This window comes from Mesoplodon bidens (assembly GCF_964165515.1).
Source record: "Mesoplodon bidens genome assembly, chromosome: 1".
Taxonomy (NCBI): domain Eukaryota; kingdom Metazoa; phylum Chordata; class Mammalia; order Artiodactyla; family Ziphiidae; genus Mesoplodon; species Mesoplodon bidens.
The window spans coordinates 3,446,601-3,459,392 of record NC_138176.1 but is presented as its reverse complement, the minus strand read 5'-3'; the positions used below and the strand labels follow the sequence as shown (position 1 = coordinate 3,459,392).

Genomic DNA, 12,792 nt, shown 5'->3' with positions numbered 1-12,792 from the left:
GCCCAGTGCTTGCTTGACCCCCTGATCCCTGCCTACACCCCTCGCCCCCACCTCCACTTCCACTCGGGATGGATTTTCCCCTCTCCATGCCTAGTTCCCTCTTTGCTCCATTTTGAGTCCTGTCTCCATCAGGAAACCTTCTGAGACCATCTCAACCCATGGAGTCTAGTTCTCTGTTCTTCAGTAGAATTATGGGCTCATGGGTTCATTTGTTCATTTGTTTGTCTGCCCATCAGATGTTTATTAAGTCCCTCAGGAATCAGGCACTATTCTAGGTGCTGAGGACACATGGGTGAACAAGTCACAGCCTTGCACTTTCAGAAGACACAGCCTGGGTGGGAGTGGGGAGGGAGACACACCATCGTGACAATGAGTTGTCTTGCTTTGGGGTTTGGCTGGAGCCCTGAGTCCTCTGTGGATGCTTGGGAGGTAAACTTGCCGAGGAAGTCTAAGGCAAGGTTGGGCAGGGCCTAGAATCTTGGCGGCACTGAAGTTTCATCAGATTGACCTTGTGCACATGTACCAGGGCTGTGAAAGGGAAACTGGTGGCAGAGACCAGGTAGAGCCTCCTGTAGTCATACAGGTATGAGATGGTCCAGATTTAGAGGAAGGCCCTGGTGGTAGGGCTGGAGCAAAGGACAGCCTTAGTACTTCTTCATATATTTATTCAGAAAGAAACCACAGCTGGTATCAGAACAGGAGAGAAGTGGATTTCTATTAGAGTTTGTATTTTCAATTTTGTCTAAAAATGAAAATGACTATTATCCATCTATTTGTTTGTTTATGTAATCAGTTAATTAACTCTTACTATTTATTGCCACCTGGTATGTGCCTAGGCTAGAGACCCAAATATCAAAAAGACGAGTCCTGATCCCAGTGAGTTTATGTCTAGTTGCAGAAATAATCACATTGCAGTTCGATGTCTGCAAAAGAAGCTTGCATCACATGCCAAGGCCCATGCAGTATGGGGTGGGGAGGCTTCTGGTGACACTTCACACAGACCTGGCGCTCCAGAGGAAGTGCAGTTTTGGTGACATGCAAAAGAGACCACTGCATAACCAGGCCTGGAGTCAGGACAGAGGAGAAAACTGGCTCTTGAAGTTCTTATGAGAAAAATCGATGATTGATACGAAAGCCTTTTTTTTTAATTTATTAATTTTATTTATTTATTTTTTGGCTGCATCGGGTCTTCGTTGCTGTGCGTGGGCTTTCTCTAGTTGCGGAGAGCGGGGGCCACGCTTCCTTGTGGTGCGCGTGCTTCTCATTGCGGTGGCTTCTCTTGTTGCGGAGCACGGGTTCTAGGTACACGGGCTTCAGAAGTTGTGGCACACGGGCTCAGTAGTTGTAGCTCACTGGCTCTAGAGCGCAGGCTCAGTAGTTGTGGCGCACGGGCTTAGTTGTTCTGTGGCATGTGGGATCTTCCCAGACCAGGGCTTGAACCTGTGCCCCCTGCATTGGCAGGCGGATTCTTAACCTCTGTGCCACCAGGGAAGCCCCATGAAAGCATTTTGAACAGCTATAACTGTGTCATCCTTCCCCAGGGAAGCCAGTAACTGGAGCCCCTGGCGTGGTGAGGGGGATATTGTGGTAGCACTTCCACTCACACTATCACATTCAGTGGCAAACCTTCAGTGAGTCAGGTATTCTTATCTCCAGTTTACAGACAGTAAGACTGAGGCTTTGTGCAGGTAAGGAACTTGGAGAAGGCAGCAGAGACAGGAAACACAGGAACTAGGATGAATGCCCGGGTCTCTAGATTCCTCGCTGGAGCACATCCTGGGAAATGATGTTGCCACTTTCATCTTCTCATGCCACCAAAACAAACTAAGGAATTTAATTATTTAAAGGTTATTTTTGGCTCCTTAACAAACACAAGTGGAAGCCTCTGTTGGCAGAATTGGGCTCAAAGGAAACTGCAGTTCATCAGTTAGAATCACTGGACAAAGAATTCAGGGACAGCGTGAAAACACTGGGTGTAACCATTGACCCTGGGTGGGGAGGGAGGGAACTCCCTCCAAGTGCCCACTTTTTCTTCTGTGCACCATGATGTCATCTGTCAAAATCCTTAACAGTTTCTCACTCGGTCTTCTAACGCTGAGCATCTGTGCTTTGTTTTTCACAGCAACACCAGTATCAGAGAACAATTCATGACGTCCACTTACTGGTACCATTTTTGAAGTATTTTCTGCTACTGATCATCTTCGAGGTAGAACGACCTAAGTGCACACATGGACCTTTTTGTGATAAGCTTCAGAACCAGAATTGGCCTTTTGATAAATGCTTTCTGGTAGTCATCTTTAAGGAGGTAATTTTTCAAACTTGAGAGAGAGAGAGAGAGAGAAGTAGGTTTCTAATTTTTCAGGTAGCTAATGAGGAAAATACATAATTTAATAAACACATTTTGGTCCATATTAAACATATCTACTTGGTTCTAGCATTAAATCAACCTTCCTTTGATGGGTAGTGGAGGTGTTTTCATTCAGAGGATTGGATTATTTCTGAATTCTACTTATTACACTAAATTGAATACCATATTATGAAATCCATTCCAACTTTTACGGATGTCCCTGCCCCCTCCAGGGGCTTCTTTAGGCCTTTGGTTTATTGGGGAAGAGTCATTTATTCCCTGCAACGATGCCCACGGTGCTGGCACATTACAGCAAAGAAAATAAGCCACAAAATTCAAGTTCCTATTGCGGAATAGTATCAACTTACATGATTTTCTTAAAATAATGAAAAATGTTAGACTATGACATCCTAGGGAAGGCTAGAAGATTTTTGCGTATCTAATCAAAATGTTATCATCCCAGCAACATATTTGTAATATGACCTTTGTCAGCTGCCTCATAGGGAAGAAATCCTTTCAAAAAGGCAAAAGTTTCCAGCGAAGCATCACAGGCGGGAAGATATCCTCCAAAAGAAACTGCATTTTCAACAAAAGAGCCTCAAACAGCCAAGGCTGCACTCAGGAGATCACCAGGACGCTCCTGCCATTGTCTTAAACTGTCAAAGTTTGACTCCTTTTGGATTTTTGAACAATGCAAAAGAGATACTTTCATAAACAGTTTTGTAAATGACAGCATATCTAATTCCTTGGCTCTTGAACACTGAGTTGAGCATAACACAGGGACTGGCGGAGAATTTCTCCCGAAGCCAGCCATAAAGCAATCTAGAAGGTAAGTTGCCAAGCTGTTGACACAGGGAATGGAAATGGAAATTCTCCAGGAGTCTCCTAGATGCCCCTCCTCCGCTCTGCTGGCCTGATGCTTGCTGATTGGTGCTGTATATCTTGATGTTAGTATCCCATTTCAGAAATGTTCTGACATTATCTATTTGGAAGTTTGAAAAATAGGATAAAACCCCCAATGCATTTGAGCACACATTTCAACACAGCAATCACAGTACCCATCTCCGCTGATGCAAGATGCAGGCTTGAACCCAATTCTGATAGCGGCATTTCTAAGTCGATGCGAAGCTGAAAATCCTTTTGTGGCTAACAAGGTTAGAAGAGCCTGGCTCCTGCCTTCCTGAGCATCACGCCATCCCTGTCCTCAGCCCTCCCTGGTGCTCAGCAGGCAGGGGGCTTGGGCTGTAGAATATGTATGTATGAAGGAACAGATAATCAGGAAAGATGAGCTGGGAGAAAAGTTTTAGATAGCAGAACTGAAAGAAAATGAAACAATGAGGATTTGAAAAATGCAATGTAGTAGAGGTTTATCCATTAAAAATGATTGCACATCTCTGAAAGAGAGCAGAAATAAAATGGCTGGAATTTGTTTACTTCTTGAAAGATTCAGGCTCAATTCACAAATGGCAAAGCTCATTGAATCCAAAGTGGCCTTTCACATTACTATCATCTGGAGATTCCATTCATCTAGGAGCCCATTATACTTCGGAATTAGCCCATGGACTCCCTAGGATGGGGTGACAAAACAACTGCAAGACTAATGATACCAAAATCACCTTTAATTTCATATTTAGACTTCTTCCAAATTTATTTTTATCATACAAGCACGGGTAGATGCCAAAGTGAACACTCAGTTACTATTCCTAGCTTGTTAATAATCAAGTTACATGTTTCCAATCATCGACATTCTCAAGTGCTACAAATAAAAATCAAATTTGTAAGATGTAGCCTATTCAGGGAAGTCATATCTGCTATTCCTTTCTCAGACCAAGAAAGACAAGTTTTTAATCAGCAGTCAACTCTGCAGTCTTTGGAGTTGGTTTAAACTAAGTCAGCAACTCTGATTCTTTTATTTGAAGAACAAATAGCAGGATAAAATTCCAAAGCCCTAGAAATACACCATCGTAACTTGCCACCAAAAGATTTTAAATTCCTCAATTCAAAAATGCTAACAGAGTCTTTTCTCTGTCTCTCTCTTTCACTCTCTCCCTTCCTCCCTCCCTCCCTCCTCTCTCTCTCCTCTTTCCTTTTCTCTCCTCCCCCACCCCCATCCTATATTCTTAGGAATTGGGAATATCCTTAGGAATATTGATCCTTGGGGATCAATTACTCTGTGCCAGCCTTAGCTCTACCATTTCATAGCTGAGTCATTTTGGACAAGTAACTTGACCTCTTTAAGCCTCACTTTCCTCACTATAAAATGGATGTAATGATACTCATCTCCCAAATTTATGAATTCTTAAAAGGATAACACATGTAAGAATAGGTAGCACAGTATCTGCGGGACCCTTGTAATGCTCAAGACTCTTGGTTACAAGTGACAGAAATGTAACTCAAACTTGTTTATTCAAACAAAAGAATTCATTGTCACACAGAAATGAGAAGTCCAAGGGTGTCTACCTTCAGATCTGGCTGGATCCAGGGGTTCAACGGTGTGGTCTGGGCCATTTCTCTTTATCTCAATAGGATCCCTTCCTAGCAAAGATGGCCACAGTGGCGCCAGAGCCCCAGGATCCATGCTTGGTGCCCCAGCAGGAAATAACTGAACATCTACCCAGGCGAGAACCTGAGTGGTCCAGCAGGATGCCTGATGGGAGATTTGCCGCATACAATGGAGACTGTAGAGCTTGAAGGAGAAAGCCAGAAATGCCCCCCCACCCATGAAGCTCGGTGAATGCAATTCTCATTCTTGTACTGCTTCTGCAAGTCAAAGACACAGTAAACCAGGGTGTAAACAATTCTAACACTCATTGCTGTGTGACCTTGGCAAACTACTCAACCACTCTGTTTCCTCATTTACAAGACTGTGGTAATGATATTATCTACCTTATGTGGTTATTGTGAGAATTCAAAAAGACGATGAACATCAAGTACTCAGCCCAGGGAGCACTACTTAAGCCATCAATAATATTCAGCTATTATTATTGTTCTATTCATTTCTATGAGTCCTATCTTTCTAGGGCTTGAGTAATTTAATGAATCCAATAAAGTGCTAATGAAGATTAATCCCTAAGACAAAGAATTGAGGCACAATTTTCAGTGCTTTGCTTGGCCTTGTGGGGTGGGGGGTGCCCAACTCTAGGAGAGCATCCTGGGCTGGTACCAAGTGGTCTCCCCTGTACAGCCTCACGAAACAGGTCCCTTGTCCACAGACTTTATAGAAGGCACCACTGCACACAGCCCCATCCCTCTGGGCACTTATTTAGCGGCAGAGGCCACCTCTACTGCCACGGGGGCAATGGAGCTGCAGGAAGCCCCGCCCCTCCCCCGCTCCTCCCCCTCCGATCCACAGGCATAGCTAGTGGTGAACAGCTGTGAAGACTTAAGAGACAGCATGTAAGTGTGACGTGCGGGACCCCAGGGCCCGGCACACAGTGGGTGGCCCACCCCTGTGAACAGGCAGGGTGCAAGCTTGGTGGCTCCCTACCTCATGGCAATCCTGCCCTTATCACATCTGTTCTCCTGACCACACAGGTGCATGTATTCCCTGGGATGTTACCACATTCCCCCAGCCACCGTGATTGGTTCAGAGTTTGTCATGATTACCTGTGTTGGGCCAATCAGAGCTCTTCCCTGGGATATTTTTTCCCTGGGGAGGCTGGGAGGGAGAATTTGTTTCATCTCTGGGGAAGCAGAGCTGAAAGGATGTACTGCTGAGTCAGGGGTAGAGACGTGGGTCAGGCCTGGAGCTGAAGAAGAGAGGAGAGCTGGCCTCATCTCTGCTGGCCTGGAGCCCTCCTTCCTCCAGTTCTCTGGGCTGGACTGGCTGACCTCCTAATAAAAGCCTTTTGGGCTTGGCTTCCCCATTTGCATCAGAAAGAGCCCGGACAACTGGCAAAGGCCTCTCCCTGGGGAGCGACCGGCTCCAGCTTCACACCTCTCCTCCCTCCCCCACCAGGAATGAGAACCCTGTCTATTCCTGTCCAGCACCCTCTTGGACCAAGGAGGGCTTCGTGTCCAGTGGCTGGTGGTGAGACAGATGGAGGGACCACTGTCAGGACCTCACTCTCTGTCATTCCCGACTCTGCAGATTAAGCTCAGTCGTCTCATGCTAACAGATAAAGGGACAATGGGACAGACAGCCACCTGCACCATCCTCACCACACGAATTTTGCCACTCACGTGGCTAAGACACTTCCCATTTTTGCCTCGTGTTACTTTAAATCGATAGCTCAGCGCACGGGGGCTAAACTGAAGAAGTTCCCCTCGGAGGGAATACACCACCCTTCCTTCTTCAGATTAATATTTTGGAGGCTGAGACAGAACCCTTGGTATGGCTGTTTTTCCTGTCTGAATTCTCATTTGTAGTTTCCCAGGCAGACGTGAACGAGGACAAATCACAATCTCAGTCTCAAAATCCCCATGTCTCTTGCTTTAATTTCCAAGTCACAAAAACCCAGGCACGTCTGGCTCACCCCAGAAGGACAGAGGTGGGGGGAGACCCGCTTCCTCCTGGTGGCCCAGGTGCACACTCGCCAGCACTTCACACCACTTAAAAGATTCTGCCCAAACTGCCAACAATGTGTTACAAACAAAGCCCTTCCCGAAAATGGATCAAAAACACTTTGTAATGAGTGAAGGAGCCAGTTTCAAAAGGGCCAACATCTAACAGAATCCCGGGTCCTGAGTGACCCACACTCAGATGGCCCAACACGGGGGAGGGGGGGAAACTACCCCCCAAAGTGTTTCCATTTGCAGAAGTAGATCTCTCAGCAACCTTTCCAAATACATATACATCGGCAGGGCTGACTTGTATTCACTCGTTTATATATACTACATACATTCCTGGATATTTAATTATCCAAAGTTGCCACATTTGGGAAGGAAGGGTATATAAGATTCGGGATGATCTTTGTCCAACAATTACTGGACAACTGGACCCAAATTCCACAAAAATCAGTGGTCCTTTCCCTGCGGGGCGTGGGGCGGGCGGGCAATGAAAACCCTGCCATTCATTCCCTTTCAGACCTTTCCTTACATCAGCAGCAGGTACCCCGGCTGTTCAACAAGCCCGCTCCACGTGGGGACACCCACAGCCCAGGGCCAGGCACACAGGGGACCCTGCTGCAGGGAGGGGCCTTGCTGTGCACCCTCTGACTGCCCCAGCCACTGTTCCACACTGCAAACCCCTTTTCCTTGTCTGTCTACGCCACTCAACTGTGAGCGCCATGGGGGCTGCAACAAGTCCCATTAGACGCAGCGTCTCCAGCCCTGCAGCAAGCACGCCAGCTAAGCTAGGTCTCAGGAAAAGTCTTGAATGAAGGTCTTCACACTGCCTCTGGAAGAGCCCTCCCCGACCCAAGGTGAGACTGAAGGGTGCCAGATATCAACAGAAGCACCCGGGGGTTCCTGGGCAGAAGGGCTTCCTGGCTCTTTGTAGGAATGCAAGAGCTAAGCGTGCACACCTTCCAGGTGGGGCTGCAGCACCCCGCCTTCCCCACCCCCCACCCCGCCGCCCTCAGCTTCTCTCACCCACTCTCAGAAGACCTCCCTGCACTGCAGCCATATCACATGGCTCCAGCTCTACTGGGCACGAGTGCAGAGCAGAGTGTAATCAGAGACAACCAGAGCCCACCCCGGGTCCTGAGGCGCCCCTCTTCCCTCCACCAGGATGTTCTGCGCCCCTGTCCTCGCATGCTGGCTGCGCCACCCAGGTCCAGGGCGCTGACTCTGGCCAGCTCTTGGCTCCAACCTTTACAGGAACGCTGGGGCTGAGAAAATCAATTGTGTTAATCGGCGAAGCTCTCCAATGGAGATGCTACCCTAAAAGAAAACCCTATGTAAAACCCTTAAAGTGGCGAGCTCTGTAGTCTTTCTTTTGTTACAAGACTCACACTTTTGTCCGGAGTTTGGGGCTTTCAAACCACACAAGGTTTTATGTGATCGTTATACAATCCCTTCTTTTCCCAAAGGCAGGATAGTAAGGATTAAGTTTGACTACTGAAGACAGCTTTGTTGTAAATGGTCTCTAATGTCACAAAAGTAGCTTGGAAAGAGAGGCTTACTAAACAACTTTCTTGGGTTGCAAATCATTGGAAGCAATCACATGTCGTGTTCATTTGTTTAACCTGAAAGGTATCCATTTGTATGTTTAAAGAAATGATGCAAATGAACACAGTTCCCAGTACCCACAGGAAAGCTGGCTTATCTTAAAGGACATCCCGGGGAGGCCCGTGAAGAAATCAGAGTGAAGTTGAGCATAGGCTCCTGGGGGTTTTCCACCTCTTTTGTAAAAAGTCATTCATGGGAACCTGTGTCGGGAGGAGAGTGGGTATGACGTATTAATCTGAGGATGGAAAACCCCAAAGGAACCTCACCATCTAGTGCAATGCTGTCGTCTTACAAACAGAGAGGTCAGGTGGACTGCACGGTGAGACCGCATCCCAAGTCTCCTGACCCTGTGTTCTTTACACACTAGGAGAGCCCCCTGATTGGGAGCCATCCTTGTGTTGCCTAACCAACAGGAAGTGCATGTAGCTGAGGATCAGGTGCGATGGGACGAGGGAATGAGGCATAGGGTATAGCTTTTGAGAAAGTGTTTTGAATTTTTGAAAATTATCATCAAGAAGGAAAGAACTTCCCAGCAAGTGCAGGGGATGCAGATTTTAGTTCTGCTCGTGGGGGAGTTCGAGATACCACACACTTGAGTCTTAGGCTTTGGCTGGGCAGGGGTGGTGGCCTTTCCTCTGTCCCCCTTGTGGCCCCAAGACCCCCACTTGGCTCCTCTCCCTGGAGCCCCTGTGAAGGCAGCTGCAGCATCTCTCAGCCTCCCCAGCAGGGAGTCCTGCTCAGCAGAGCCAGGTGCGTGCATCTCCCCTGGATGCTGCACTCTCCCCTCTCTTTCTCACCCATCTTTCCCAACGCCACCTAATCCACCTAACCAGTCACCAAGATGGTCTTTCTTTCCTGGGGTGGGAATCAGAGATGCTAACAGTAACTTAGGAATTCACATTAAAATACTAGTCAGATAAAAGGAAAAGTAGAATTTAGGTATTAATTGTAAAATCACATCACAGTACACTTGTTAGGGTATCAGTAAGCATCTTGATTCAATGTTTGCGTTCTCTTTTCAGTTCTGTTGGGATCCCAGTTCTGATTGGGTCCTGGTAGTAACAGATTATAAGAGGACAGGTGTATTCTTGTCATTAATGCTTACTACCCACATGTACCTGCCCTACATAGAGTAGATTACTATAAAGATCCTTCAGAGATGATGATTTTGAGGATTAGAGAAGTTGAATAAACTTCCTAAAGTTTCACAGTGAGCTAACAGAAAAGACCAGAACAAACAGCAAAGGTGCTTCACTTCGCCTGCCATGCATCTGAACTTAAATGCTTATGGCTGTCTGGAGCAGTGTTGAGGAGGATTCTGAGGCTGTGTCCAGGCTCACTGGAGAAAAAGTGTATTAATCTGATCACCACGCTCTACCCAGGGCCTAGTTCTTTTCCAGGAGCAGCCGTTCAAACACGTCTCAGCCGAGGTGTGGCCTGGGGGCTGGGGGCCTTGGCAGGATCCACGATGTGGCCCACAGAAAGTCACCAGGGCTCTTCACAAAGCAAACACTGCTGAGGTCCTCTGAGTGAACTTTCATTGACGACGTTGATGTGTTGGGAAAGGCAAGTCCCAAGTGCCAATGTATGAATTTTGGCCGAATCCCAATAGAGGAGTCGTACATCCTGGGAAGGCAAAGATTCTGCTCCCATTAAGACAATGGAACCTAGGAGGCCCATAGCATGGTGGCTCAGAACACGTGGGCCTGGGATTGCCAACGGGTGTGTGACCTCCCTGAAAGTTCAAGGGATGATTCCACCCACTGGGGTCCTTAGTCAGTCAGGTTGGATAGAATGCATATTGTTTCCTAGAGCTGCTGTGGGAAGTACCACAACTGGTGGCTTGAAACAACAGACATGTATTGGAGTTCACAGTTCTGGAGGCCGGAAGTCTGACATCAGCATGTCCACAGGGCTATATGCTCCACATGGAGGCTCTAGGGAAGAATGTGTCCCATGCCTCTCTTCCAGCTTCTGGTGGTCCCAGGTGCTCCTTCATTTGCAGAAGGATCACTCCCATTCTCCATCAGCACATGGAGTTCTCCCCGTGGTCTCTGTCTTCTCGTGGCCTTCTGTTTGTTAGGACATGAGTCATATTGGATTAGGAGCCCACCCTAATGACCTTATTTTAACCTGTTGCCTCTGTAAAAAGACCCTATCTCCAAATAAGGTCACATTCAGAGTACTAGGGGCTAGGATATCAGCGTATCTCTTTTGTGGGACATAATTCAACCCATAATAATGTCCACATAACACCAAGCAGTGCCAGGCACGCGTGTGCTCACTGAACAGCCACTGAGACTGGGCGAGTCTAGGTCTTGGTGATCAGGCAGCATCTGAGGGGCCATGGATGGCGACAGACCCACCACAAGCACTAGAGGCTAACCCCAGGACCCTTTGCTGTGCATAGAGTCCAGATGTTGTCCTGCTGAGCTCTGCGTGATCTCTGCCCTCCGGGAGCGGCCGCAGGGAGAGTAGTAGGTGCTCTGGGCTCGCAGCCTCCCCAGAGCGGGACCCAGCAACAAGGTTACTGGGTGCACCAGACGCCGAGCCTCCAGACCCGCCCTCTCCTCCACACCTGCCCCGGTACAGGGAAGACGGCGCTCGCCAAGCGCTACGGTGCTGACAGTTGGTAAACAGAGGGACAGAGCCCGAGGGGCGTTGGCGGGAAGGGCGCGGCCCATCTCGTGCGGGTGGGAAGGGATTGCAAAGGAGCGCAGGGCCCTGGCGCCGAGGCCGGAGACGGCCGGGCCGGGGGCCTGCAGGAGCCGGGCCAGGCAGCGCCACACGTTCACCGAGCCTGCGCAGAGCGGGGTCGACCCCGGCACCGCCGCACTGGGCATGCTCCGACCTGGGCGAGCGCGCGCCGGCGGGGAGGCGGTGCCCATCCTCGGCCCCGCCCCACCAGTCTAGGCCCCGCCCCCGCGCGTCTGGCCCCGCGGCCCTCACGTCCAGGTCCCGTCCCACTCTGGGCCCCGCCCCTGAACCTCGGTCCGGCCCCGCCTCTGCGCCTCCCGGCCGCGCTTCCGCCACGTCCCGGTGCGTGTGGGCCCCGGGAGCCGTACGTCAGGCCCCGCCCCCAAGCCTCGGCCCCGCCCCCGCGCCACGGACTTTCCCGGGCTTCATGCGCTTACTCAGCTCTGCGCGCCTCTGCGCTTGCAGCTCCTCTCGGTCGGCGGTTTGGGCAGCGCGGTGAGTGTCTGGGTTGCCTTCCTCCCGCCAAAGTTTGGGGCTCTCCCTGGGGAGAGCAGGCGTCTGGAACCCTTGGGGCAGTCCAGCCCCCACTGGTCTTCCGAGCGCTCCCCACCCCACTTTGCCATCGTGGTGGGGCCCGCTCTGACCACCCCCCCAGCTGACCCTTGTGGGTCCCAGGTGTGACCAGGTATGCCCAGGTGTAGCCAGCCTTCTCCCAGCCTGGGGTTCCTCGGCCAAGTTGGATGACAGTGGCCTGGCCTGGGAGTTGTGGCCGCTTCCGCCGAACCTCTAGTTGGTCAACACCTTCGACGCCCTCCTGCCCGCCCTCCTGCTCTGCACTGCCGACCAGTGCCAAGGGGGCCGCTCCTCTGCCTTCTGTTTCCAGGAAACTTCCAGAAGCCCGTAGTCCAGAAGCTTAGCAGACCCCTTGTGCAGAACCCCCCATGGCCTCATGCTTGAGACAGGGTGAGAGGAGGGCCGCGTTCTGGCGTCCTCACCTGATGTTGGCATACATGATGCCCCAATCGCCTTCTTAAACAGCAACACGTAAACAAGTGGAGTGTGAGAGCCATTTACCTGGGCGCCGTAATTCCCAAGTCGGTGATAACGCTGTAGAGCAGTTCTGAACGGTATTCCTCACTCCCTGGGCTCATCGTTTCCTGAATCTCAGAATGGTGTTTGCTCTCCGTGCCCCAACTCAGTAGCTGACCTTGTTCTGGAAGCACATTTTGTATACGTGAGCACAGCTTTTGCTTGGTTGAGTGGATGGTCATCAAGCAGGGGGACTGATTTGTCCGGAGAGGGGTCACTGCAGCTGTTAGCAGCAGAACACGAAGCTGTAGAACACGAAGAGCTGAGGATTCGAGTGGTCATTTAACCATGAGCCCTTAAAGTAGCTAAGCCAGGCCCTCCTCTCATCTCCCCATCCCGAGACGTGATGAGGAGGGGGGTGGTGTTGCTTTCATGAGTCCCCAGTGGAGAAAACACTCAGGTGAAAAGGACACAAGGAAGCTTAGCCCGCCATGGGGGTAATCAACTTTGAAAATGATGTCAGGGCCGCCCTTTCCATTCCATCCCCCACCCCCAGCTGGTGGTTAATATCGAGTTAACTCGGACCTTGTCCCATGAGGCAGTTCACG

At 49.8% G+C, this 12,792-nt stretch overlaps 1 protein-coding gene across 1 annotated transcript in view; it reads left to right on the top strand.

Moving 5' to 3' along the window:
* Nucleotides 1–11,569: 11,569 nt before the first annotated feature.
* The window catches only part of MGMT (O-6-methylguanine-DNA methyltransferase), a 302,941-nt gene continuing 301,718 nt past the window's right edge, over nt 11,570–12,792 (top strand). Inside the window, exon 1 of the mRNA XM_081247244.1 lies at nt 11,570–11,650. The gene's annotated coding sequence lies outside the window, so the exon portion shown is untranslated. The remainder of the gene's footprint in view (nt 11,651–12,792) is intronic.